This window comes from Saimiri boliviensis, chromosome X (assembly GCF_048565385.1).
Source record: "Saimiri boliviensis isolate mSaiBol1 chromosome X, mSaiBol1.pri, whole genome shotgun sequence".
NCBI classification, from domain to species: Eukaryota; Metazoa; Chordata; class Mammalia; order Primates; family Cebidae; genus Saimiri; species Saimiri boliviensis.
Genome location: NC_133470.1, coordinates 82,476,431 through 82,496,959, shown reverse-complemented (window position 1 = coordinate 82,496,959; position 20,529 = coordinate 82,476,431). Strand labels below are relative to the sequence as shown.

The 20,529-nt window shown below is 51.1% G+C and overlaps 2 long non-coding RNA genes across 3 annotated transcripts in view; both read left to right on the top strand.

Moving 5' to 3' along the window:
- The window catches only part of LOC141582697 (uncharacterized), a 34,587-nt gene extending 22,350 nt beyond the window's left edge, over positions 1–12,237 (top strand). Inside the window, exon 3 of the long non-coding RNA XR_012515594.1 lies at positions 11,068–12,237. This is a non-coding gene — a long non-coding RNA (uncharacterized LOC141582697). The remainder of the gene's footprint in view (positions 1–11,067) is intronic.
- Positions 12,238–12,684: 447 nt separating this feature from the next.
- LOC141582790 (uncharacterized) lies at positions 12,685–19,436 on the top strand. 2 transcript variants are annotated; one of them, XR_012515675.1, is made up of 4 exons: positions 12,685–15,961; positions 16,718–16,794; positions 17,345–17,436; positions 17,830–19,436. It is a non-coding gene; the product is annotated as an uncharacterized LOC141582790 (long non-coding RNA). The 2 variants fall into 2 exon arrangements; XR_012515676.1 differs by having other exon boundaries at positions 16,690–16,794.
- Positions 19,437–20,529: the final 1,093 nt, after the last annotated feature.

Genomic DNA, 20,529 nt, shown 5'->3' with positions numbered 1-20,529 from the left:
TGACAGTTTTTGTGGTTTTTCAGAATGAGATTTGGGGTCTTTTAGGCTGAAATTTGGGATGCTTAAGTTGACAGGATTTGAGGGGATTTGGGGTTCCTCTGGATGAAAGGATTTGGGATCTTTGAGGCTTGGAAAGGTTAAGGAGATTTGGAGTTTCTCCGCATGAAAGAATTTGGGATCTTTGAGGCTGAGGAAATTCTGGGTCTCAGGTAAAGGAGATTTGGGTCTCTCATTAAGGGGCTTTAGGGTCTTTGACACTGAAGTTATTTAGTCCTTGAAGCTGAAGGGATTGAGTTTTCAGGCTGAGTATTTAGATTATCTGAGGTTGGATAAATTTGGTCTCTCAGTGGGTGAGATATTTAGGGTTCTTCAGGCTGAGGGATTTGGGGTGCTTTAGGGTGAGGGGAACTGTGGCTCCTGAGGCTCCGAATATTTGGGGATCTAATCATTAGGAGATTTGGTGTTCCTCTGGGTAAAGGGATTTGGGGTCTCTGAAGCTGAGGTACTTTGGGAGTTTTATGCTGAGGGGATTTAAAGTCCCTCAGGGTGTTGCAATGAGCCGTGGTTAATAGGAGAGTTTTGATTATGAAGTTTGTTGTGTAAGATTCTGGCAGAGCTATATTGTGGGGGGTTGCTATGAAGATGGTAATAGTTAGGGCATTTATTATAATGATATTTATATATTCTGCTATGAAGAATAGGGCGAAAGAGCCAGCAGCATATTCAATATTAAACCCTGAGACTAGCTCTGATTTGCCCTCTGTTAGGTCGAAAGGGGCTCGGTTAGTTTCTGCTAGTGTGGAGATAAATCATATTGTAGTAAGGGGTCATGTTGGAAGTAAAAGTCAGGAATGTTCTTGTGTTGTAATTAATGAGTGGATATTGAATGAACCACTTATTAGTAGGGTTGATAGTAGGATAATGGCTAGAGTGACTTCGTAGGAGATTGTTTGGGCTACGGCTCGTAGTGCACCGATTAGTGTGTAGTTTGAATTGGATGCCCACCCAGACCATAGGATTGAATAAACAGCTAAGCTTGATGTTGCAAGTACAAATAAAAGGCCTAGGTTAAAGTTGATAAGGGGGTGCGGTATAGGTAGTGGGGTTCATAGGATAAGGGCGACTGAAAGGGCTAGAATAGGGGCAATTACGTATAGAGTTGTGGTGGATGTTGTAGGAAGTAGGGGTGGGATCGTGCCATGGCGCTCCAGCCTGGCGACAGGGCGAGACTCCACCTAAGAAGAAAAAAGTCCCTCAAGGTGACAGGATTTGGTGTCTCTGGAGGCTGAGAGGATTTGGAGCTTCTCAGGGTGTGGGGATTGGGGGTCTTCCAGGCTAAAATATGAAGGTTTCGGGCGGAGGGTTTACAAGGATTTTACGCTGCACGACAAAGGCTCCCCGTGCTCTTCACAGTCTCCCGTGCCCTCCTGCCGCGGTGTCCACTGTGGCCGGGCGTCCTCTCGGCGCCCCTCAGGGTGTGAGACGTGGTGGAGTGCGAAGCGCCAGCCCGTAGTCCTCCGTTGGCACAAGCTACCAATCAGCGCCGAGACCAAGGCGATCCCGCCAATCGGCAGTCAAGTGATGCTAAAGGGGCGGGGAGTAGGGCGGAGCTTTGCCTGTCAGTCACGGGCACAACCCGGTTCCAGGCTCAGGAGGTCGGGGAGGGGCCTGGCTTTTGCGCGCGTCCGACTGGAATCGTCCAGCGCGCAGGTGCAGCTTCGCGGTTTTGGTCACTCTGTTTTCCCCAGCCCAGGTGTTTGCGACTGAGCCGGGGATGGGGGCTGCGCCTCACGTCCCTCCGCAGGCCTGGGTCTTCTGAGGGGACACGGTGTCTTTTTGGATTGCCAGAGTTCTCGCGTTGAGTCTCATGCGGGAGGGCTGGTGTTGCGTTAGCTGTGGTGTAAACTGGGTCTAGTAGGCTGCTTGGCTCTTGGCTGCATCAGGGGCTAGGGCTCCGTTCGGGACCCTTCTATGTAGGAACTGCGCTTCATTTCACAGGTGCTTTATTGGCAGGTCAATGTTGGTGTTTAGTTAGGGCTGTGATCCCATAAATGGTGTGTAAGAGGAGCAGCCGCCAGGCTGATCCCCCGCTGCAAGGCTGACCCCGGCTGCAAGGCTAACCCCCGGCTGCAAGGCTGATCCCCGGCTGCAAGGCTGACCCCCGGCTGCAAGGCTGACCCCCGGCTGTAAGGCTGACCCCCGGCTGCAAGGCTGACCCCCGGCTGCAAGGCTGATCCCCGGCTGCAAGGCTGACCCCCGGCTGCAAGGCTGATCCCCGGCTGCAAGGCTGACCCCGGCTGTAAGACTGACCCCTGGCTGCAAGGCTGACCCCCGGCTGCAAGGCTGATCCCCGGCTGTAAGGCTGATCCCCGCTGCAAGGCTGACTCCCGGCTGTAACGCCGGTCCCCGCTGCAAGGCTGACCCCCGGCTGCAAGGCTGATCCCCGGCTGCAAGGCTGACCCCCGGCTGCAAGGCTGATCCCCGGCTGCAAGGCTGACCCCGGCTGTAAGACTGACCCCTGGCTGCAAGGCTGACCCCCGGCTGCAAGGCTGATCCCCGGCTGTAAGGCTGATCCCCGCTGCAAGGCTGACTTCCGGCTGTAACGCCGGTCCCCGCTGCAAGGCTGACCCCCGGCTGCAAGGCTGATCCCCGGCTGCAAGGCTGACCCCCGGCTACAAGGCTGACCCCAGGCTGCAAGGCTGATCCCAGCTGCAAGGCTGACCCCCGCTGCAAGGCTGACCCCCGGCTGCAAGGCTGACCCCCAGCTGCAAGGCTGATCCCCGGCTGCAAGGCTGATCCCCGCTGCAAGGCTAATCCCGGCTGCCAAGCTGATCCCGGCTGCTAGGCTGATCCCTGGCTGCTAGGATAAACCGGACTCCAAGGCTAATCCCCAGCTGCCAGGCTAATCCCCCACTGCAAGGCTAATCCTGGCTGCTAGGCTGATCCCTGGCAGCAAGGCTAACCCCCTGCTGCACGGCTTTTTTGTACTTCGTGTTTGCAGGCTTGCTTTGTGTTGAGACCAGAGAGCGATGAACCCTCACCAGGTCCTGGACCTTTGTGGAGCCTCCTGTGATCACTGGCGCCTGCCTGCATTTCTTTCCTTAGGTGTTCTGGGTTGTGGGGCTCCCTCTGGCAGAGGCTGCATAGGTTGCTCCCTTTCTGGGCTGGCCCTCTGGAGGGAGGCATGCCTCACTCCCCTGCTGCCCAGGAGCCCACGGGTCTCACTCACCCCTCTCAGTGCTCTGAGAGTGGAGTCTCCTCCCCCATTCAAGTGCTGGCCGCAGATCTCCCCCTCGGTATCCCTAGCTTTGTGCCACAGCCCTGGGAACACTGGGAAGTCCTGTGGCTTGGGATTGGGCTCTTGCTGTGCTGGGGAGTACAATGTCCTCCTAGGTCATGGGGAAGATACTCAGGTGGAGCAGTGCACTCAGGCTGGGCTGCAGGGGCTGCAGGGCGCACCTGCTCTTGCACAGTGACTTGGCATGGGCCCTGGGAGAGGCCAGTGGGCAGGAGGACTTGCAGAACAAAGGCACCCAGGTCCCACAAGGAAGCTGCCCCTGCTTTCTCCTGGCTCACAGGTCAGCTGCGGCCAGAGCCTCCTGCAAAGAGATAAGGGAGCCTTGGGGAATTGGCGTCTGTATTAGTTCATTCTCGCACTGCTATAAAGAAACACCTGAGACTGGGTAATTTCTAATGAACATAGATGTAATTGGCTCATTGTTCTGCAGGCTGTACAGGAAGCATGATGCTGGCACCTGCTTGGCTTCTTGGGAAACTTACACTCATGGTGGAAGGAGAAAGGGGAATCAGCACTCACATGGTGAGAGCAGGAGGACAAGAGAAAGGTGCTGGGGGCAGGACTGCACACTTTTAACCATATCCCGCTACAGGTTACCAAAGAGGGGTGCTGCTTAACCGCTCATAACAAGTTTGCCCCATGATCCAATTATCCCCACCAGACCCCGCCTCCAACACTGGGGATTACATTTCAACATAAGATTTGGACAGGGACACAGATCCAAACCATATAATTCCATTATATGGAATACTACCGCATAATGCATTATCTATTATCATTAACTCAAATAGATTAAAGACTGAAATGTAAGACCTAATAGTACAGAACTCCAAGAAAAAAAATAAACTTTTTATAACATTGGAATGAGCAATGACTTCTTGGATATGACGCCAAAGGCACAAGCAATCAAAGCAAAATTAGATGGGAGCACATCAAACTTAAAAACTTCTGTGTAGCAAAGGAGACCATCCACAGAGTGATAAGGCAACCTACGGAATGGGAGAAAATATTTGCAAGTCATATAACTGAGTTAATATCCAGAAACGTATAAAACAAGTCATAAAACTCAACAATAAAAAGTAACTTGATTAAAAAATCAGGTGGGGTGCAGTGGCTCATGCCTGTAATCCCAACACTTTGCAAGGCCAAGTGGGGAGGATTGCCTGAGGCCAGGCATTTGAGATTAGTCTGGGCAACATATTGGGGCCCGTCTTTATCATTTTTTAAAAAAATTAGTTGGGTGTAGTGGTCCATGCCATAAGTGCAAGCTACATGGGAGGCTGAGCTGGGAGGTTCACTTGAGGGCAGGAGTTCAAGACTAGCCTGAGGAACATAGGGAGATTCTGTCTCTACAAAAAAAAAAAAAAAAAAAAAAAAAAAAAAAATTAGCTGGATGTGGCAGCACTTGCCTGGAGTCCTAGCTACTTGGGAGGCTGAGGTGGAAGGATTGCTTGAGCCCAGAGTTTGAGCCTGCAATGAGGCATGGTTGCAGTTTTCCAGAATGTCACAAAAATGGGATCATACCTTATGTGATCTTTTCAGACTGGGTGCTTCTTCTCCTTCTCCTTCTCATTCTCCTTCCTTCTCCTTTTCCTTCTCCTTCTCCTTCCTTCTCCTTTTCCTTATCCTTCTCCTTCCTTCTCCTTCTCCTCCTTCATTCTCCTTCTCCTTTCTTCATCTTTTTCTTCTGAGATGGAAAAAGAAAAGAAGCAGCAGCACTCTGTCACTCAGGCTGGAGTGCAATGGTGTGATCTCGGCTCACTGCCACCTCTGCCTTCAGAGTTTGGTGATTGTCCTGCCTCAGCCTCCTGAGTAGCTGGGATTACAGGCACCTGCCACCATGCCCAGCTAATTTTTGTATTTTTTAGTAGAGGCAGATTTTCACCATGTTGGTCAGGTTAGTCTCCAACTCCTGACCTCAGGTGATTGACCCACCCCGGCCTCAAAGTGCTGGGTTAAAGGTGTGAACCACCACACCCCACCCAGACTGGCTTCTTTTACTTAGCAATATGTATATCAGATTCATCTATGTCTTTGCATGGCTTTGTAGGCCACCCCTTTTTCTTGATGAATAGCATTCCATTGCATGGATGTACTTTCTTTTTTTATTGCATTTTAGGTTTTGGGGTACATGTGAAGAACATGCAAGATTGCTGCATAGATACACACATGGCAGTGTGATTTGCTGCCTTCCTCCCCATCACCTATATGTGGCATTTCTCTTCATGATATCTCTCCCCAACTCCCCACCGCCCGCTCTCCCTCCCCTATTTCCCCCCAACAGACCCCAGTGTGTGATGCTCCCCTCCCTGTGTCCATGTGTTCTCATTGTTCAACACCTGCCTATGAGTGAGAACATGCGATGTTTGATTTTCCGTTCTTGTGTCAGTTTGCTGAGAATGATGGTTTCCAGGTTCATCCATGTCCCTACAAAGGACACGGACTCATCATTTTTGATGGCTGCATAATATTCCATGGTGTATATGTGCCACATTTCCCCTGTCCAGTCTATCATTGATGGGCATTTGGGTTGGTTCCAGGTCTTTGGTATTGTAAACTGTGCTGCAGTGAACATTCGTGTGCATGTGTCCTTATAGTAGAATGATTTATAATCCTTTGGATATATAGCCAGTAATAGGATTGCTAGGTCAAATGGAATTTCTATTTCTAGGTCCTCGAGGAATTGCCACACTATCTTCCATAATGGTTGAACTAATTTCCACTCCCATTAACAGTATAAAAGTGTTCCTATTTGTCAACATCCTCTCCAGCATCTGTTGTCTCCAGATTTTTAAATGATCGCCATTCGAACTGGTGTGAGATGGTATCTCAATGTAGTTTTGATTTGTATTTCTCTAATGACCAGTGATGATGAGCATTTTTTCATGTGTGTGTTGGCCTCATGTATGTCTTCTTTTGTAAAGTGTCTGTTCATATCCTTCACCCACTTTTGAATGGGCTTGTTTGTTTTTTTCTTGTAAATCTGTTTTAGTTCTTTGTAAATTCTGGGTATCAGCTCTCTGTCAGATGGGTAGACTGCAAAAATTTTTTCCCATTCTGTTGGTTGCTGACTCACTCTAATGACTGTTTCTTTTGCTGTGTAGAAGCTGTGGAGTTTGATTAGTTCCCATTTGCCTATTTTGGCTTTTGTTGCCAATGCTTTTGGTGTTTTGGTCATGAAGTCCTTGCATACGCCTATGTCCTGAATGGTTTTGCCTAGATTTTCTTCTAGGATTTTTATGGTGTTAGGTCTTATGTTTAAGTCTTTAATCCATCTGGAGCTAATTTTGGTGTAAGGTGTCAGGAAGGGGTCCTGTTTCTGCTTTCTGCGCATGGCTAGCCAGTTTTCCCAACACCATTTATTAAACAGGGAATCCTTTCCCCATTCCTTGTTTTTGTCAGGTTTGTCAAAGATTGGATGGTTGTAGATATGTTGTGTTGCCTCTGAGGCCTCTGTTCTGTTCCATTGGTGTATATCTCTATTTTGGTACCAGTATCATGCTGTTTTGATTACTGTAGCCTTGTAGTATAGTTTGAAGTCCGGTAGTGTGATGCCTCCTGCTTCGTTCTTTTTGCTTAGGATCAACTTTGCTATGTGGGCTCTCTTATGGTTCCATATGAAGTTTAAGGTGGTTTTTTCCAGTTCTGTGAAGAAGGTCATTGGTAGTTTGATGGGGATAGTGTTGAATCTGTAAATTACTTTGAGCAGTATGGCCATTTTCATATTGATTCTTCCTAACTATGAACATGGAATGTTTCTCCATCTTTTTGTGTCCTCTCTTATTTTGTTGAGCAGCGGTTTTTAGTTCTCCTTGAAGTGGTCCTTTACATTCCTTGTTAGTTGTATTCCTAGGTATTTTATTCTCTTTGTAGCAATTGTGAATGGCAGTTCCTTCTTGATTTGGCTCTCTTTAAGTCTGTTATTGGTGTATAGTAATGCTTGTGATTTTTGCACATTGATTTTGTATCCTGAGACTTTGCTGAAGTTGCTTATCAGTTTCAGGAGATTTTGGGTTGAGACGATGGGGTCTTCTAGATATACAATCATGTCGTCTGCAAATAGAGAGAATTTGACTTCCTTCTTTCCTATTTGAATATCCTTTATTTCTTTTTCTTGCCTGATTGCTCTGGCCAGAACTTCCAGTACTATATTGAATAGGTGTGGTGAGAGAGGGCATCCTAGTCTAGTGCCAGATTTCAAAGGGAATGCTTCCAGTTTTTGCCCATTCAGTATGATATTCGCTATTGGTTTGTCGTAAATAGCTTTTATTATTTTGAGATATGTTCCATCAATACCTAGTTTATTGAGAGTTTTTGGCATAAAGGGCTGTTGAATTTTGTCAAAGGCCTTCTCTGCATCAATTGAGATAATCATGTGGTTTTGTCTTTGCTTCTGTTTATGTGGTAAATTATGTTTATAGACTTGCATATGTTGAACCAGCCTTGCATCCCCGGGATGAATCCTACTTGATCATGGTGGATAAGCTTTTCGATGTGCTGTTGCAATCGGCTTGCCAGTATTTTATTGAAGATTTTTGCATCTCTGTTCATCATGGATATTGGCATGAAGTTTTCTTTTCCTCCTGAGTCTCTGCTGGGTTTTGGTATCAGGATGATGTTGGTCTCATAAAATGATTTGGGAAGGATTCCCTCTTTTTTGATTATTTAGAATAGTTTCAGAAGGAATGGTACCAGCTCCTCTTTGTATGTCTGGTAGAATTTGGCTGTGAACCCATCTGGACCTGGGCTTTTTTGGGGTGGTAGGCTCTTACTTGCTGCTTCAATTTCAGACCTTGTTTTTGGTCTATTCAGGGTTTCGACTTCTTCCTGGTTTAGGCTTGGGAGGATGCAAGTGTCCAGGAATTTATCCATTTCTTCCAGGTTTACTAGTTTATGTGCATAGAGTTGTTTGTAATAATCTCTGATGATGGTTTGAATTTCTGTGGAATCTGGGGTGATATCCCCTTTATCATTTTTTCTTGCATCTATTTGATTATTCTCTCTTTTCTTTCTTTCTTTTCTTTCTTTTTTTTTTTTTTTTGAGACGGAGTTTTGCTCTTGTTACCCAGGCTGGAGTGCAATGGCGCGATCTCAGCTCACCGCAACCTCCGCCTCCTGGGTTCAGGCAATTCTCCTGCCTCAGCCTCCTGAATAGCTGGGATTACAGGCATGCACCACCATTCCCAGCTAATTTTTTGTATTTTTAGTAGAGACGGGGTTTCACCGTGTTGACCAGGATAGTCTCGATCTCTTGACCTTGTGATCCACCCACCTCGGCCTCCCAAAGTGCTGGGATTACAGGCTTGAGCCACTGCGCCCGGCCTCTCTTTTCTTTTTAATAGAGACAGGGTTTCACCATGTTGGTCAGGCTGGTCTTGAACTCCTGACCTCAGGTGATCCACCTGCCTTGGCCTCCCAAAGTGTTGGGATCACAGATGTGAGCCCCCACGCCTGGCTTCCTTACCAATCTTGGTTCTTTTTATTTCATGTTCTTATACTGACGGCATCCTGCAGCTCTCCGTGGCGTGTGAGAGGTGAGAGTACATGTTACATGCGTGATGGCTTAGAGAGTGCATCCAGGCTTTCACCTTTGAGGGTAGTGCTGAGTATGGTTTTCCCTAGATGCTCTTTGTCAGGTTGAGACGTTCCCTTCTGTTCTGAGTTCATTGGGTATTTTTCATTATGAAAAGGTGTTGGATTTTGTTGAATTGGACGTGTTGAGATGATCCTATGTTTTGGTTTTTTATTTTATTGATGTGGTGTATTATAGTAACTGAGTTTTGGTGTTGAATCAACCTTGCATCCCTGCGATAAATCTTACTTGTTCATGGTGTACGATCGTCTTTATACGTTGCTGGATTCAGTTTGCCAGTATTTTGTTGAGGGTTTTTGTGTTTATGTACATGAACGATGTTGTTGGTTCCTGCGGTGGTTCATGCAACACTTTGGGAGGCTGAGGCAGGCCGATCACTTGAGGTCAACAGTTCGAGACCAGCCTGTGACAACTTCGTAAAACCCCATCTCTACTGAAAATACAGAAATTACCCAGGCATGGTGGTGCGCACCTATAGTCCTCGCTACTCGGAAGGCTGAGGCAGGAGAATCACTTGAACCTGGGAGGCAGAGGTTGCAGTGAGCCGAGACTGTGCCACTGCACTCCAGCCTGGGCGACAGAGCAAAGCTCTGTCTCAAAAAGAAAAAGGAGAGAGAGAGAGAGAGAGAGAGAGAGAGAGAGAGAGAGAGAGAGAGAGATTGAGATTGAACACTGTAATAATAACTTATGGCCTTTTTACAAAACGATTGAGGTAATTTATAAAACATAAAATACACCTACTTTAAAGTTTATAATTCATTGATTTTTAGTGTATCCAAGGTCACACAGCTTTTGACTCTAATCTAAAACATTCTGTCATCCCCCTTAACAGTCACTCTCCCACCGTCCCTTTCCCTGGTTCCTGGCCCCCACGTGCCCCTTTCTGTCTGTGGATTGGTCTGTTCTGAACGTTCTGTATCAGCTGAGGGCCACCTCATCTTGCCGGGGTGCTGGGAGAGGGGGCTTGCTGAGGGATGCAGGCTGGAGAAGGTGGAGCGGGGGAGACAGGCAGACCCTGGTTCCCTGCACCTCCCTGCGCCGATGCTGCTTGCCCGAGGGGCATCAAGGTCCCAGGCCACCTGCTGGCCACCTGTGCTGGGCCCACAGGGTGGAATGTGGGTGGGCAAGTGTCTCTGTGACTGCTCCTTCTTCCCCTTGCTGCGCTCCCGTGGGCCAGGTGTAGGGCTGCATGTCTTCACGGCGTAAAACTCGTCCACACCCCAGTCTCCAAAGAAGGCATTGCCATCCCTGTTTTCCCTACGTGGCTCCTCCAGGGATGCCGTGGTCACTGAGGGTCCAGGTGCACCCAGGCAGCTCCAGGTCATTCCCTCACTCTAGCGAGGCGCCTGCCACCAGGGGTCTTCCACATCCCGCAGCTGCCTGTTCTGTGAGTGGTGCGCCCCTCTGTGTACAGCCACGCAGGCTCTGTGGCTGCCCTCCTAGAGGCTTCCTGCCCTGGACCCCCGGCCCTCGGGCCCCTAGCCTTGGACTACACTGCTCCCTGTCTGGATTGATTGAACCCTGGCTATTTCCTTTTGTTTGTTTTAAACTTTGACTAACTGGAGACTAAACGTGGAGAGAAATGGTGACACACCCCAGTTCTTTCGGGGAAACCCTGGGTCTGATGACAGCCGCCGTCTGTTGGGCCGTGTGTGTCGCACGGCGGCTTCATGTGGCCCTGCAGGGGGAGCGTGAGGGACTGGCATTGTCCAGGTCCCACTGGCACTGCCCCTGCGTGGTCCTTGATGCTGTGCTGACCCACGCAGGTGAGGGTTTGGCATCACCCGTTTCAGGAGCCGTGGAGTCTCGCGTGCACTCAGCTCTGATAAGTCCTGCTGCTCCGCCCACCCTAACGAGATGGGTGTCTGTCTCCTTCTAGTCCACGCTCTCCAAATCCTCACAGAGTTCCCTGTTCAGGAAGACAAGCAATCCCTCAGAAAGACAGCCCCCCCCCACCCCAATAAAAAAATCCTTGGAATTAGTGTGTGCAGCTCACCAGCTGTTGTGGGGTGCTTGAGTTGTGGGGTGTCCTGGCTGGGACCCACGTGGGAGGCTGGCCCTGCGGTGCAGAGGACCTCACCCCTAGGGCTTCCCCTGCCCCAGGCACCCCCAGTCTCTGCAGGGTGGTTGGGACAGGCGGGCAAGGCACTCACCTGTGCTGCTGTCTTCTCCCCAGCAGTGTCCATAGGCTCTGGAGACCATCAGTTCAACCTCGCGGAGATCCTGTCACAGAACTACAGTGTTGAGGGGGAGTGCGAGGAGCCTTCGAGGTGCTCAGACAAGCCCAAGGAGGAGCTGGAGAAGGACTTCATCTCTCACGTACTTGGCCGAGGCGATCCTGCCCCCGTGTTGGGTGGAGCCCTCTGGGGTCAGCCTCACAGTTTCTGTGCCGTCAGATTCATGTTGGCAAGTGCTAAATTGTGCATCTCTCTGCAAAGTGCCAGGCACCATCCTAGGAGCTGAATTCATTGGTGACCGGGTCTTTCATGGGGCTCTCTGAGCAGCACGGTGGCCGGGCATTAAGCCGGCTGCTCTCAAACCCTGTGGTCTCAGAACCCAATTTGTACTCTTAAAAATTATTGAGCGTTCCGAGGCAGTGTAGACTGGGGAAAAAAAATTATTGAGAGTTTTGGCCAGGCACAGTGGCTCACACCTGTGATCCCAGCACTTTGGGAGGCCGAGGTGGGCAGATCACCTGAGGTCAGGAGTTCGAGACCAGCCTGGCCAACATGGTAAAACCTCACCGCTACTAAAAATGCAAAAATTAGCTGGGCATGTGGCACACGCCCATAGTCCCAGCTATTCGGGGGGCTGAGGCTGGAGAATCACTTGAACCTTGGAGGCGGAGGTTGCAGTGAGCTGAGATGGCGCCATTGCACTCCAGCCTGGGTTGACAGAGTGAGACCCTGTCTCAAAAAAAAAAAAGTTATTGAGAGTTTTAAGGAGCTTTGTTAATGTGTTTTATCTATTGCTTTTTTACTACATTAAAAGTTAAAATTGACATGTAGGAATACTTATTTGCCAACTCATTTTAAAATGACATGAATAGGCTGGGTGTGGTGGCTCATGCCTGTAATTCCAGCACTTTGGGAGGCCAAGGCGGGAGAATGACGAGGTCAGAAGTTCAAGAGCAGCATGACCAACATTGCAAAACCCTGTCTCTACTAAAAATGCAAAAAAAAAAAAAAAATTTGCGAGGCATGGTGGCGCATGCCTGTAATCCCAGCTACTTGGGAGGCTGAGGCAGGAGAATTGTTTGAACCTGGGAGGCGGAGGTTGCAGTGAGCCGAGATTGCACCATTGCACTCCAGCCTGGGTAACAGAGTGAGACTCCATCTCAAAAATTAAAAATAAGGACGGGCACAGTGGCTCAAGCCTGTAATCCCAGCGCTTTCGGAGGCCGAGGCGGGCGGATCATGAGGTCGAGATCGAGACTATCCTGGCCAATATGGTGAAATCCACTCTCTACTGAAAATACAAAAATTAGCTAGGCATGGTGGCATGCACCTGTAGTCCCAGCTACCTGGGAGGCTGAGGCAGAATAATTGCTTGAACCCAGGAGGCAGAGGTTGCAGTGAGCCAAGATTGTGCCACTCATCCAGCTTGGCACCTGGTGGCAGAGTGAGACTCTGTCTCTCTCTCTCTCTCTCTCTCTCTCTCTCTCTATATATATATATATATATATATATATATATATATATACACATACATAAAAAATCGCTTGAACAAGTCAGTTACATGTGAATATAAATATTTTTTTGAAAATGAAAGAAAACCTCTGTGTTCCAAAAGAAAAACAATTAGTGAGAAGAATGAATTTTTAGTTTTCCAAATCTCTTTGAATGTAGAAGCATATATGAAAGTCCAGCTTCATTTTTTTTTTTTTTTTTTTTTTTTGACAGAGTCTTGCTCTGTCACCCAGACTGGCGTGCACTGGTGTGATCTCGTCTCACTGCAACCTCCACCTCCTGGATTCAAGCTATTCTCCTGCCTCAGCCTCCTAAATAGCTGGAATTACAAGTGCATGCCACCACTCCCGGCTAATATATTTTTGTATTTTTAGTAGAGACAGGGTTTCACACCATGTTGGCCAGGATGGTCTCGATCTCCTGACCTCATGATCCACCCGCCTTAGCCTCCCAAAGTGCTGGGATTACAGTCGTGAGCCACTGGGCCTGGCCTAACCTTTTTATTTTATTTTATTTTATTTGTAGAGGCCTTGCTATTTTGCTAGATCTGGTCTCAAACTCTTGACCTCAAGCAATTTTTCTGCCTGGGCCTCCCGAAGTTCTGGGAGTGTAGGTGTGAGGCACTGTACATGACTCAAGTTCTTTCTTTCTTTTTTGTTTTGAGACAGAGTGGGGCCCTTTTGCCCAGGCTGGAGTGCAGTGGCGCATTTTCGGCTCACTGCAACCTCCACCTCCCGGGTTCAAGTGATTGCCCTGCCTTAGCCTCCAGAGTAGCTGGGACTATAGGCACCCATGACTGTGCCCAGCTAATTTTTGTGTTTTTAGTAGAGATGGAATTTCACCATGTTGGCCAGGCTGGTCTTAAACACCTGACCTCAAAGTGATCCTCCCACCGCGGCCTCTTATGCTTCTGTCTTTTAAGGGAGATGTTAGTCTGTTGTGATAAGGTATTATGGTTGAAGTACAAATATAGCCTCATACAGATCTGTTGTTGGAAAAGGAAGGCGTATTTAACAGTTTTTCAGATAATGGTGGGTGTTCTTCTTTGATGCCATAGCAAAACTCAGCAAATGGTAGTTTTGTGGAGTGGAGTCTGAGACCATAACCAGTGAACCTCACGGTTGCAGAGGCAGAGAGGTCCGTGAACGGGTCCCGCAGAGTGGCTTCTGGTGCTGGCTCTCTTCCTGGCTCCCATGTCTTCACGTGGTGGACAGAGAACCCGAGGGAGCTCTCTGGTGTTTTTCTTCAAAGGTTACTAATCCTGCTGGATCGGGGCCCCACCCTCATGGCCTCACTGGACCTTAGTCACTTCTGGAAATGCCTCGTCTCCAGATACAGTCATGTTGGGGTTAGGGTTGACTGTAACAGTTAATGTCACTGCCAGCCTCACCACAGGTTTTGTAAATGTTGGAAATTTGGCAAGTTCATGTTGAGTTCTACGGTTGCAGCAGTTACGGTCGGCTGTTTCTGCTGAAGTAGCAGCCCCCCTTGCCTGCCTGCGAGGCTCCTGTCTGAGCGGCTGTAGTCAGCCAGCACTCTTGAGGTGAAAGGACAGGAAGGCCCCCCCCTCGCCTCACCAGGCATTCCACTCGTGCTTCCCTGAAGGAGCCACCTTGGGAAGGGCCCCCTCGCCTCACCACCCATTCCACGTGCGCTTCCTTGAAGGAGTCCCTCAACCTGGTAGGCAGCAGCCGCTCTGCTTCCCATGCCCTCATACAGAACATGGAGGTGTCTGCTCCGGATGCCACTTCACAGAATGTGCCCACCATCTTCTGAAGTGAAGCTGGGGAGTTTGCTTTTGGTCTGTGAGGGATGAGTGGTGGTGTCCTGGCTGTGGCTTCCACAGGCACTGGGCTGTTGCTGGCTGCCAGTGTGGCACCATCAGTGTGAGTGTCAGTGAGGCCCAGCACAGAAACCACGGCTTAGTGCTCTTCAGACAGGGCTTCACCTGGGGCACCCAGGGGCCTTGGGACCACCGTGTCAGCCCTCCCACCTGCATACTCCTGGAGGTCATGGGCATACAGAATCTGTTCTGTCCGTCGGGTCCTGTGAGAACTAAAGGGGGACTCGGTATGGACGTTCCACTTGGAGAAGGGCTGGGAATGGGCCGGGAGGTTCTTTGTGGACTTGAAGCCCCAGGAAGAGTCTGGGCAGGAGCTGGGGTGGAGGGGATGCCAGTGCTGATGTCCTGAGAGAATGAGAGGGAAGGTTCAGGAAGGTGGATGCTGAGAGTGACCCCTGGGGCCGGGTGGAGTCTGAGCAGGCAGCTGTACCTCAGTGGTGTAGAGGCTCCCATGAGAGGGGCATGGGGATTTGAAAGCAGCGCTGAAGAGGGTGACGTCTCTTCCTTCCTGGGAATTACGTGCCCTGTTTCCACTTCCTGGCAGGCTGCACAGGCTCAGCATCAAGCTGTGTGTTCATCACGGCACTCTTGTTCCTGTTTGTGATGGTGATTTCTCTGGTTACTCATTTTTGACCCAGTGTGAATTGACAGCTTCTCCATTATGTTTATGAAGCCTCCATCTGTTTGTGTACTTTTCTTCTTCTTTGTTAATGGTTTGAGACAGAGTCTCGCTGTGTCTCCCAGGCTGGAGTGCAGTGGTGCGGTCTCGGCTCACTGCAACCTCTGCCTCCTGGGTTCAAGTGATTCTCCTGCCTCATCCTCCTGAGTAGCTGGGACAATAGGAGGCACGCAGCTTATTTTTAGTGGAGATGGCGTTTTGCCATGTTGCCCAGGCTGGTCTTGAACTCCTGGCCTCAAGTGATCTGCCCTCCTTGGCCTTCCAAAATGCTGGGATTACAGGTGTGAACCCCTGTGTCTGGCCGGTTTATGTAGTTTCCTGAGGGGTTTTTTTTTTCAATCAGGAATAAATGTCAGATTTTACCAAATAGTTTTCAGGTTACTTTTTTTCCCTTTGATAAACTGATGTTGAGTTAAAATACTAGATTGCCAGGTGTCACACCATCCTTGTATTCCTGTCATTCACCCTGTGTGAAGAGGCACTGTGGGCAGGGTGGTGCCCTCTTCCTCAGCCGGTGACCCTTGTGTTCCAGTGCCTCTCTGAGGGATTGTGAAGGAGCTCTCTGATGAGGGACTGGGCCTGGGGTCTGGCTGGGGAGTGCTGCGTGTGGGGAGCTGCTGTGGGTGTGTCAGAGTAGCCCTGGTTGTGGCCAGCAAGGTTCAGGTAAGGGAGAGGGGACAGGAGCCCCTTGAGAGTCCCTCCTGATGGGGTCCTGTTCCCCTCCCTAACTCAGAGCAGCGACATGCCCTTCGATGAGCTCCTCGCACTCTATGGCTACGAGGCCTCAGACCCCATCTCAGAATAGGAGAGCAAGGGTGGCGACGTGGCTCCCAACCTCCCAGACATGACCCTGGACAAGGTGAGTGAGTGCCCTTCCTGGAACTGGCCCCCAGCAGAGGTGCGGGGACCAGGGCTGCCTCTCAGCAGGGGGTGTTCAGTGAGAGGAGCACAAAGGCCCCCAGAACAAGTCGAATGTGGCCACCTGTACCACTCTGCCAGGGTTGGAATGGCTGTGGGCATGAGGCTGGACCCTGGCCTTAACCCCGGGCCACGTGTCCTTCTGGTGTGGGCAGGTGGAGGGGCAGTCGGGGCCTATCCTGGAGAAGTGCACCTTGGAAGGCAGAGGAACCATGGCCTGGCCACCTCCCCAGGACTGGGCTCTCTGACATTAGGTACCCAGAGGTCACCACTCGAGGGCTGGGCATTTGGAGCAGGGGAAGGCTGCATTGCAGAAGGTTAACACCACATGGACAGCTGAGAAAGAGCCACATGCTCTGGGTGGTGCCCAGTGGCAGCTCTGACCGTTCCCAGCTCTGGTGGCTGGATATGAGCTCCCCTGCGCTGTGCACCCTTGGGTACCTCCAGCTCCTCATCTGTGTAATGGGAATAGCACCCCACGGGTCCAGTTCCATCCCTGCTCCCCACCGCAACACTGTGCACCCTCGGCCACCTCCGTTTCCTTTTCTGAAGACTGGGCATAGGCCCCATGTGAGCCTCAGGGAGCCCCCAGCGTCTTCACTGTTGTTGTCGTTAGTGTTATCCCAAGAGTGCTCAACTGTAAAACGTTCTTTACTTTTTTGTTAAAAGGAACAAATAGTGAAGGATTTGCTTTCAGGGGAAGAAGAGGAAGAGACGCAGTCATCTGCTGATGACCTCACCCCGTCCGTGACCTCTTCCCAAACCGGAGTGGATGTAGGTGACCCTGTTCCATTCCTCTCCGGTGCCCAGGCCCCAGGCCAGGTGGGGGTGATGCTGATGAAGGGCCCTGGGGCTGGTGCGGGCCAAGAACTCATCACAGATGAGGGGGTCTGCCTGGTGGGAAGCATTGGTAGCTTCCAATGCCTTGTTCTCCCCCACCCTGGCCAGTGAGCAGGGACTCTCGGAGTGATTCAGTTTAAACAAGGGGGGAATGTGCTGGTTCCGTAGCAGATCTAGAGACAGCATCCCCATAGCCGTCCTCCCCTGCAAGCCTGTGTGCTGGCTTTCCTGGGAGCTGAGAGCTGGGGCCCAGCGGTGCAGCAGCCACTTGGAAGGGAAGGGAAGGGAAGGCCTCTTTCTCCAAAGTGCACCCCGGGTCCTGGGTTCTGTGCCCATCCACGTCCCGGTGTCTGGCCAGGGACGAGATCACAGACTGGGGATCAAGTGGATGAAGAGTGGGAGTGGAGGGTCTTTGCCCGGAGAAGGGGCCGTGCAGGCTGCTGGCAGTAGAGACTCTGGGGGACCTGCCTCCGTTTTCCCTAAGCTCGTTTCCTGGCTGATGAAGTCAAAGAGCCCGGCTCTTCTGCCTCCTCCGACCCTGAGGAGGACTCCCTTCCTGCCAACAAATGTAAGAAGGTACGTGGCTCTGCTTCTCCCAACCTCGTATCGACCACAGTCACCGCAGCGGTCTGAGCCCTCTCCCTGGCTGTGTGCCCCTTCTCAGAGGAGGGACGTGCTGCTCAACCCCAGGGTGGGCCGGGACCGGAGTCCCGGCTCCTGTTGCTGACCCAGAGTGTCTCTCCGACATCCTGTCTGGGCCTGCCGGGCCAGTGTCAGGGCACAGCCTCCCCTCACACACCCAGGCCTCTGCCTCCCGTCCTCAGACCCCAGAACTGGCATCAGCAGGTCTATTGCACACACAGATCTGGGGTCTGAATGGCGGCCCCTCTGCCGAAGCCAGCCACAGCCAGCCTCCCTCCTGTGCCAGATGCTTCCTCAGAGTCCTGATTCCCAGGCCCTTGTTTGCAGGAGATCATGGTGGGACCTCAGTTCCAAGCTGACCTCAGCAGCCTGCACTTGAACCGCCCCTGTGAGAAGAGTGAGTGGGGCCCAGGGCAGGGAACTCACTTCTGCAGGGGAGGGGCCCGGTTGGACTGCAGATCGTTGGTCAGTCTGAGGGGCCCAGCCTGGTCAGGTGCCCGCCCTTTGTGGCTTGCTGGGCAGCCGAGCCTGTGGCAGCAGAAAGTGGAGGCTCTCTTGACTGGTGGGCCTGTCGATGCCTGGCCCTGCCCACTCTGCCCAGCTCTGTCCATCTCTTGGGGTCTTCTCCTGTCAAACCATGCAGCCAGACCCTCGGCAGTCCATCCTGCCCCGCCCTTGACTCCAGCTGCCTCCCCCGAGCCAGGGCACTGCCTTCTCTGGCTCTCTGCCCTGAGGCGCCTCCTCAGGAGTCCCGGGTCAGATGGGTTCTCCGGAGAGACCTGCTGGGTGTCATTCAGCTTCCCCTGCCTGGCTCCCCACCTCTGCAGGGCACTCCCTGTCCTGGACCTGATCTTCATCTCTTTCCCACTAGAGTTCAGAGCCAAGCCGCTCTGGCCCCTTCCAGGCATGGACTCACGTGCCAACTGACTTGGGTCTTGTCTTTCCCCGGAGCCCTCGGAGGCCCTGGGCCGGTGCTCCTAGCTCAGGAGCCTTCTCCAAGGTGATTCCAGGGCTGGGATGGACCCGTGTGAGAGGGGGACGGAGGCAGGCAAGTGCAGCCAAGCTGGGACATCCAGAAGGCAGAGTCAGAGGGGACACGGGACCCGCACCCAGAAAAGGCACCTGCAGTCACACTCTGGGTGGAGCCCTGGCCTCGGAGCCTGTTGTCAGGGGCCTTTCTAACCCTAACTCACCCCATGAGGGTGCCCTGTCCTCGGCAGCCAGCATCACTTCAGCCACGGGACACCGCTGGCTGCTCCCACTCCGTATGACGTCTGTGCTGTTGGAGTCGTCTGTGTGCTTGTGTCTTGCGTATTGCACTGTGGTGCTTGGTTTGGGTGCCATGTTTGCCCACCCCTCCTGCTGTGGGCTGGTGTCACAGTTGGGTCCGTTTGTGGGCTGTGAATGCCCTTGTGTCTGGTTTGTGGATAGAGTGCTCAGTTCTCAATGGACAGCAGGGAGTCGCATGGTAGGCGTGTGCTGGGGTCACACTTGCTGCCCACGTTTCTCACTCATGGTTTGTGGGAGTCGCTCACATTCTCGGCGTTTGACCCCGAGGGTGAACTTGCCTGAGTTGGGATGGACTCTTGTCGCGTCGTGTCTTTCACTGGCATTTCCCTGGAGAGTGTGCTCGCCATTTGGATATTCTTTTTGTGCGTGCCCAAAGCTTTCCCCATTTCTGACTTGGGTGGTCTTTCTCTCTGATTTGTGGAGTGACTTACGAGTTCTGGAAGCGAGTCCTCTGTGGGCTTTGCGCATTGCCGCTGTCTGCTCCAGTTCGTGGCTTGCCCATTGACTCTCTTGGTGGTGTCTTCAGTAAAGTCCAGCTTACCGATCTTCATTTTTTTTTTTTTTTTTTTTTTTTTTTGAGATGGAGTTTCGCTCTTGTTACCCAGGCTGGAGTGCAATGGCGCGATCTCGGCTCACCGCAACCTCCGCCCCCTGGGTTCAGGCAATTCTCCTGCCTAAGCCTCTGTAGTAGCTGGGATTACAGGCACGCGCCACCATGCCCAGCTACTTTTTTGTATTTTTAGTAGAGACGGGGTTTCACCTTGTTGACCAGGATGGTCTCGATCTCTTGACCTCATGATCCACCTGTCTCGGCCTCCCAAAGTGCTGGGATTACAGGCGTGAGCCACTGCTCCTGGCCACCGATCTTCATTTTAAAAGTAATGTGTTTGTGTCCTATTTGTAATCCCAGCTACTCAGGAGGCTGAGGCAGGAGAATTGCCTGAACCCAGGAGGCGGAGGTTGCGGTGAGCCGAGATCGCGCCATTGCACTCCAGCCTGGGTAACGAGCGAAATTCCGTATCAAAAAAAAAAAAAAAAAAAAAGAGTCTTTGCTTACCTTCAGGCTCTTGAAGGTATTCTTCCACATTTTATTCTAGAAGCTTTATTGTTTTCCTTTCACATTTAAGGCTGTGATCCAACTTAATTTACATTTTGGTGTATGGTGGCCAGGGCTGTTGCTCACTCTGTAATCCCAGCACTTTGGGAGGCTGAGGCGGGTGGATCACCTGAGGTCGGGAGTTTGAGACCAGCCTGTCCAACATGGCGAAACCCTGTCTCTACTGCAAATACAAAAATTAGCCAGGTGTGATGGCAGTTGCCTGTAGTCCAAGATACATGGGAGGCTGAGGCAGGAGAATTGCTTGAACCACAAGGCGGAGGTTGCAGTGAGCTGAGATTGCACCACTGCACTCTAGCCTGGGCCACAGAGTGAGACTCCATCTCAGAAAAATAAAAAAAATAAATGAATTTTGGTGTATGGCGTTAAATGGTATGAGGTGTGGGTTAGGGAACTGTTTTCCCATACGGATATGCAGTTGCTCCAGCACCACACATTGAAAAGACCATGGCCAGGCACGGTGGCTCTGTCTCCAAAAGGAAAAAAAAGTCCATTCTCTCCCCCACTGAGTTGCAGTGATGCCTTTGTGATAAATCAGGTGTCTGCACAGTGTCTCCTTTCTCTCACCCTGAGTCATGCCACACTGTCACAATTGTTCCACGTTACATGTAAGTCTGAGG